Raw genomic sequence first — 7952 nt, 5'->3', positions numbered from 1 at the left:
ACAACTTTCTTGAGCCAAAGCTGCCTACTCATTTGTCTTGAAAGATCCTGTTCCACCCTTCTCTCTTCGCTTTGTGAAGTTATAAAAATGCATCAGTAATTCTCTAGTCTATACTCTGGAGCTCCCCAGCCAGGGATGTCACCTCAGCAAAAATAAAAATAAATAAATAAATGAATGAATGAATAAATAAAAAATAAATAAATGAACATTATATGTGTGTATATATGTGTGTGTTTCTGTGTGTATATATGTTTGTATATATACACATATATACATATACATGTATGTTATATAATGTATGTACATGTGTATATACACATATAATAGTTGTGAAATCTATTTATCTCTTCCTAGGTGTTCTCCTCCTATCTTTTTTTCGCTATTTCATTTGGGTAATGAAGCATATAGATCTTAATGCAATGATTAACCACACTTATCTAAATGTTTAAAAAATCCAAAGGAGAAAACAGAAAGCAAACAAATTCTTAAGGAATTCAGGAAACAGGCATACCTCTCCTGGGAGAGGAGAGAGAAGAAGAAGAAGGAAGTGAATAGAGTGAGGAATCACTAGCCATGAGTCTGGACCACCAGGTGAGATCCGAAAAATAGGCTCTACTCAGACACACCCCGACCCTTAAGAGCTGTGCTGAGGACTTTATTGTTGCAGCTCTGTTCCCACTTCCATGACAAGGCTGCTGTTTGCCCTACCTCTCTCCCATTCTATAGATTCCTGGGGCTGATTTCCCATATGCCCACTGTTCTATCCCTTCTTTCATGTTCACCTCTTGCTCTCAGATCCTGGAGCAGCGGTTTATTGAGGCAGCAGCCATCCTGCCTCTTAGACTGTAAACTCCTTGAGGGCAGGAACTGTCTTTTGCCTCTTTTTGTATCCTCAGAGCTTAGAAGAGTGCCTGGCACATAGGAAGAGCTTAATAAATGTTTACCGATCTATTTGTTGACTGTCTGCCTACTCAGGCCATTCATACCATTATGCCATTAACATGGATTCTGCCTTTCCTCTCTTTTAGGAGAAGGGAAATAGTTTGTCAGTCAATGTTTTGCCCTGTTCATAGGGTCAGGGACGTTCCTCAGGGAGTCAAGGAGGAAAATGATGGAGATTTCCTCCCTGCCACCATACACTGGCCTCCAATGTCATGTTATACAAACATTTATTACATACAGACATTATTATTCCAATGTCATGTTATATAAACATTTATTATATAAAAACATTATTATTCCAATGTCATGTTATACAAACATTTATTATATATAAACATTATTATTCCAATGTCATGTTATACAAACATTTATTATATACAAATATTATTATTCCAATGTCATGTTATACAAACAGTATTATTTCTACTATGTGTAAGAAGAATCAAAAAACAAATTTTACCTAGGAGTAGAACCAGACTTAACAATAGATTAGGGAATATATTTCCAGCAAACTGACCTTGACAGAGGGAAGAGTCAGAGTAATAATAACAATAATACAGTATACATATGTGTATGTAGATGTTTATAGATAAACCTTGTTCTACAAGTTTCTTCTGAGTCATATCATATGAGGCATAAAAGAGAAAGCTGTATGCTTGCCAGAAGTATGTGTCACTGTTACAGAGGACGTCCAGCTAAGAGTCCAAAGCAAAGAGGATGGAGAGGTCCTCCGGAAGCTCCTGTCTACATATGAAATTGTACCCCCAGAACATATCAGAGTCTCCTACAACCACAATAACCGAAGAGAGTTTGACATAGCAATCTACACAGGAAAAACCAAATGGCTGAAGAACATCTATTATTCAGGTTATGACACCAAGTTGGATGGGTAACCCATAAAGTTAGTCCATCAGCATGTCTATTTTGGAGAAATACAGTAGTTAGACAATGAAATGGGGAGGCAGAACTAAAGAGGGTCAGTGTGGGCTGGATGGCCTTTGGGAAATAGGACAGTGCTTTTAATAATCCTAGCTTCTTGCCGAAACAAAGACTTATCTTTTTAACACTGATATTCTTCTGGTAATACAATATGGCCATGAGTGAAGGCGAATGAATGGAAAAAATCACAATTGTGGGTCACTAGCAAGATAAATAGTGGGCATAGGCATATTACCAGTGAAGAATTGAGTACAAGAGAAAGCACAAAATACGTCATCAATGAAATATATAGGTCAATTGGTCCATATTTTGAGAAGGAGGCATGACAAGTGGACAGTGGTATGCTCCACTGATATCCATGTAATGCTCAGAAAGTCCCTGATGTCCAAAAGAGAATTGGACTAGATCATCTTAAGGCACCTTCTAGCTCTAAATTCTACAGTCTGATGCTCAGAACTTTTCTAGAGGCTAATTAATAGCCCTCTGGCATCCCAGAAATGCTGAACCTTTTAGGCAAAAATGAAAACCTCTGGTAGGGGGATACAGGTTTCATCTGGCAGTACTGTTCCGTTCCTATCTAGGGCATTTCTTCACAAATGTCCAAGCAAGGTTCAGCTGAGCCAAAGCCCACAGTGCTGATAAGGCAGGAGATCCAGGAATGGAAATGGCAACTGTCACTTTCCTAAACTGGAAAGAGGAAATATAACACCAGTGTAGCAGGACTGAACTGGTAAGTGGGGAACTGGATAGGGATGATGGTGACTCAGACCTCGTGGCAGGCTGGCCCTGACCTAAAATCTGAGACTCATGGATGTTAGTACTGAGAAGGACCTTTCAGATTTTTGAGTCCAGATCTCCCTCCCCTTTATAAAAGGGGAAACCAAGTCTCAGAAAGGAAGAGTGCTTGTCCAAGGTCACTCAATTAATGAGAAGCAGAATTAGGCCTGAAACCTGGGCTCTCCTTATTTCCAGTTTAGTGTAGTTTTTAGGAAATGCCCTTGCTGGGTAGGCGTCAGAGTGGGTGAGGACTTATTAGACTCACCTTTCTCTCTAATCCCTTAATTCTATCTCTCTAACCTCATTTTCCACCTGCTGGGTCCTGCGTTGCCAAGTTTTCTTTTTTTCCTCAGGCACAAACTAGGCTACATGTGATTTTTTTCCTTCTCTTGTAAATAGGATAGGTAAAGGGCCCATTACTTTCCATTTAGCTGAAAGAGAAAGGGAATGAAAAAGAGGAAAAGAGAGAACCTATGTGCAATATTAGAGGGCTCAGACTAGATGACCTCTGAGATCTCTTCTTGCTTAAGTTCTATGAGATAAAGAGAGAGGAAAGGGAGATGGGGAGGGAAACAGATGGAGATAAAGAAAAGGAGGGAAGGGGAGAGAGGAAGAACTCCAAACCCAGAGGTCTTACCTGTATACCACACTGCCTTCCTCAAATTTTGACTTGTGTCTAAGTCTCCACAATTAAAAAAGGGGAGAAGGAAGGCCTTTAGTTTTCATTTTCTCTTTCCCCTATGTCTCTGGTCTCCCTTTCAAAGGTCAAGCCCAGGTGAATGTAATGGCCATGAATCAATGAAAAAGACATCGTCAGTGGCAAAATGTCATTGAGGATGGGGGCAATGAGAACTCAGGATAATGCCTGGGGGTATATCCACTACATAAACAATACTGAAGTTACTCTGTATGCTGGCATTGATTGAGTGAATCCTAGCCTTTCCACAGTCACAGCCCCTAAAGATATCTTTTAGCTGTAGGCAACTTCCCTGATGAGTACTAATATTATCCAGAGCCCTTCTCAAGAACTGATTCATGCTCACACACCCCCTAGACAGCAAAAACAGTGACAGTCACAGCCGACTGTAGAAACCAGGAAATCCTGTCCTGCTTGCCTGGCCTCTGGACACAAAGCAAAATACCATTTTGAGTAAGAGCGGGGCAGGTTTTGCCTCTTCAGGAAAGTGAAGTTGCATGAGGTTATGTGGCACGGTGAGAAGAACACTGAGTTTGGACTTACAGAATCTGAATCTGAAGCCCTGTCCTATCACCCTTAAAAGACCCTCACTTGGCCTGAGCATTCCTATCAGCTATTGTCTTTTTTTTCTCAACCTTTTCTCCATCTTCATCCCTCTTGACCCTTAGGGCTGCAGCATTTGATGCCAGTGATCACCATCTCCTCCTGGATGCTCCCTCCTCTCTAGGTTTTCATGACACTGCTCTCTTACCTATCTTCATCTCAGTCTGGATCTTCATCTATGTCATGTCCATTAACTCTGTGTATTTCTCAAGGCTCTGTCCTGCAGCTTCTTCTATTTTCCAGCTATACCATGTCACTTGGTGATCTCACCAGCGTGCGTTATCATTGCTATACAGAAGATTCTTGAATCTACTTATCTAGCCCTAACGTCTCTCCTGAGCTCCATTCCTGCATCTCCAGCTGCCTTTTGGACATCTCGAATGGGTGTCCTATACTCACCTCTGAATAAACATGTCCCAAACAGAACTTATCATCTTCCTTCCACAAACCCTCCCCTCTTCTGAATTCCCTATTACCTCCAGGATAAATTAAAAACTCCTTTCTTTAGCATTTGAAGCCCTTCCCAACCTGGCCTCTCCAACTTTCCAGCCTTCTTGCACTTTACTCCTTTCCATATACTCTATGATCCAGCAACCTTGGCCTTCTTGCTACACTCCTCAAATACAACTGACCATCTCCAGACTCCACCTGTGCAATGGCTGTGCTGTACAGGCACAGCTCGGTGGTACAATGACTAGAGTGTTGGAGTTGGAATCAGGAAGACCTGAGTTTGAATCCTTTCACAGATCCTCACTAGCTGTGTGACAGAGGGCAAGTCATTTAATGTCTTTCAGCCTCAGTTTCCTTATCTACAAAATGGAGATAATAATAGAACCTGTCTTACAGAGTTGTTGTTAGGATCAAATGAAATAGCATATATAAAATACTATATAAATGCTAACTATTTTCATATATCTTGTATGTATCTAGTTATTTTCATGTTTTTCTTACCCATTAAAATGTGAGCTCCTTAGGGGAGAGAGACTTTTTTTGTCTTTCTTTGTATCCTTACTGCTTAGTACAGTGCTGGCACATAGTAAGAACTTAAAAAAATACTTGCTGATTGACTAACTGATGACTTATTACTTATATTAAGTAGTAACTAACATGTTATTTTTGTTGTTGTTCAGTTGTTTCAGTCAGGTCTGATTCTTCATGACCCTATTTTGGGTTTTCTTGGCAAAGATACTGGAGCAGTTTGCCATTTCCTTCTCCAGTTCATTTTACAGATGAGGAACTGAGCCAAACAGTGTTGAGTGACTTGGGCAGGATCACAGGATCTGTCTGAGGCTGGATTTGAACTCAGGAAGACTCATCTTCCTGACTTCAGGCCTGGCACTCTATCCATTGCATTACCTAGCTGCCCAGGCTATTTGCCACGTTCTGCCAATCCACTCCACAAACCATACTTTCAGACACCACGCTTGGGAGCATGTAAACCATTTGGCTTAGCACTCCCTGGGGCATGCTGCCTGCATCCCCCCCTAGCACCACGTCTTACTGTGAGCGTCTAAATAAAAGCAACACTGCTATTGCATCTGGAACGGCTATGTCAATGGACTGCCCTAGTGTTTCACTCACCATCCCTGTGACTTCCTACTTCAGATCCCTCCCCTGGACACCAGTTCTTTACATAGGTTGTCCTCCTTATTAGAAAATAAACTCACAGACTTGCAGAATTTGAGACTTGGAAAAGACTTCAGCAGCCTAAAATTTAGTCCAACTTATACACCAAAGGAGTCCTTACCATAACATACTTGACAGGTGGTCATCCAGATTCTTCACCAAGACCCCCAAGGAGGCAAGCCACCCCACTTTAGACAGCTCCAATTGTTAGGAAGTTTTTTCCTAATATCAACTGTTACCAAGTGCTCCTTGTTCTGTCCTCTGGGGCCAAAGGGAACAATACTAATCCCTTCCTCTCCATATGACTGAACTGAGCAAACTTTCTTTTTTTCTTCTTTCCTTTCTTTCTTTCTTTCTTTCCCCTCCCTCCTTTTCTTCCTTCTTTCCTTCCTTTTTTCCTTCCTTCTCTGTCTCTCTCTCTGTCTCTCTGTCTCTGTCTCTGTCTCTCTGTCTCTGTCTCTCTGTCTCTCTCTCTCAACATGGATAATAAAGAAATATTTTGCATGACCTCACATGTATAATGAGTATAATATTACTTGCCTTCTCAATAGGTGGAGAAGGGGCTGGAGGGAAAGAATTTGGAACTCAAAAAAATTAAAAAAGAAAGTAAAGGAGCCAGTTCAAAGGCCTCAAGCATCTTCCAATACAATCATTTTGTACCTTTAACACATCCTGGAATCCCTGGATGTGGCACAACCAGCGTAGTTCAGTCCTGGCTGAATGAAAGAAGGTGTTTTTTAGGCGTCCTAGAGAACTAGATCTTTATGATCACAGAATTTAGAGTTAGAAAAGCCCTTAGAGATAATCTAGTCCAACAACCCCCTCATTTCAAAAGTGAAGAAACTGAGGTCCAGAGAGAAGTGATTTACCCAAGGTCACACAGTTAGTGAGCAGCAGAGCCTGGACTGGAACCCAGGTCCTCTGGTTTCAGATCTAGTGCTTTTTCCTCTACAGCATGGTACATAGTGCTGCCTCTTTGAACCCAAGCAAGGAAGAAGCTTGGAGATGAGTTGAATACAGGCTAAGGAACCCATTCCCCCTCCAAAAAAGACAGTCTCCCCCAAGTATATGATATTTATTTAGTGACAGGAAAGGGAGAGAAAAGCTGGGTCAAAAGTGGAGAGAATTAATTAGATACTTTGGAACCCCCAAATTTCTTGGCATCGAAAAAGAGATCAGGTGGGGAATTTGAAACTGCTCCCAATTTCACACACCCTACATCCCCATCCCCATCTTGACATTCTTCACGTCCAGATATAGCTAGGTTCTGATTAGTTCAAATAGTGGATCTTTTGAAGTAGTTGTGTGTATTCAAATTTGCACCATTCCGAGTTAAACTTATGCAAAGAATAATAGCTAACATTTTTATAGCACTTACTACTTGCCAGGCACTGTGCTAAGTGATTTACAAATATTATTTCATTTGATCCTCTCAACAACTGTGGGGGAAAGGAGCTATTATTATCCTCATTTTACAGAGGAGGAAACTGAGGCAAACAGAAGCTAAATGACTTGCCCAGGTCACATAGCTAGTGAGTGTTTGAGGCTGAATTTGAACTCAGGTCTTCCTGATTCCAGGCCCAGTGTTTTATCCACTCTGCCACCTAGCTGCCCAAATATGGTAATTAATTCCAAAATGGTAACTAAAATATGGTAATTAATTTAAACCAAATGTAAATATGCAGTGTGAATTCAAAAATACAGATTCTTCTTTGCCTTCTTCTTCTTCCCCTACTTGTCCTCCTCCTCCTCCCCTTCTCTTCATCATCATCTTCTCCTTCTTCTTCCCCTACTTCTCTTTCTTCTCCTACTTATTTTTTGGTGGTGAGGGGGCATTAATTGAGACAGCTGTAAATCTTCCACAAGGAATCTAACTAAGGTGTAAGAGGTCTCTGGTTCTTTTCATATTGCAAAGATGCCAGGGCAGCACCCAGGCTATTTATTCATCTGTCATCCCCATCTTCCCTACGTGACAGCTTCAACTCCTTTTCCAGTCAGACATCTCCTGGATGACTCCTTTTATTTCACTTTTTAAGCATAAGTCATTGTTGCATTCTGCTTACAACTCCCATGAAGCAGCCCGGTGTCTTTTGGGTTACCTGCCTCTCCGATTCTTCTAAAATGGTGGTATAACATCACCTAGAGCCACATAACTTCACTGAAGAATTATATAAATAAGAAACAGATGAGCTTTAAAAATAAAGGGGTGAGCTTTGCCTCAGGAAAATTACTGAGCTTGGTGATACAAAGAAAAAGCAAACACTGTCCCTGCCCTCAAGGATTTTAAGTTAAAAGAAGATCTGGACAAAGGTGCCCTTTTGGATTTAGGCTGAACTTGAGTGTGGGACACAAACAGCTTAAATCTATT

Source organism: Vombatus ursinus, unplaced genomic scaffold (genome assembly GCF_900497805.2).
Source record: "Vombatus ursinus unplaced genomic scaffold, bare-nosed wombat genome assembly UNPS02015398.1, whole genome shotgun sequence".
In the NCBI taxonomy this organism is placed as follows: domain Eukaryota; kingdom Metazoa; phylum Chordata; class Mammalia; order Diprotodontia; family Vombatidae; genus Vombatus; species Vombatus ursinus.
The sequence above is the reverse complement of the archived record's forward strand: the minus strand, read 5'-3'. Positions refer to the sequence as shown.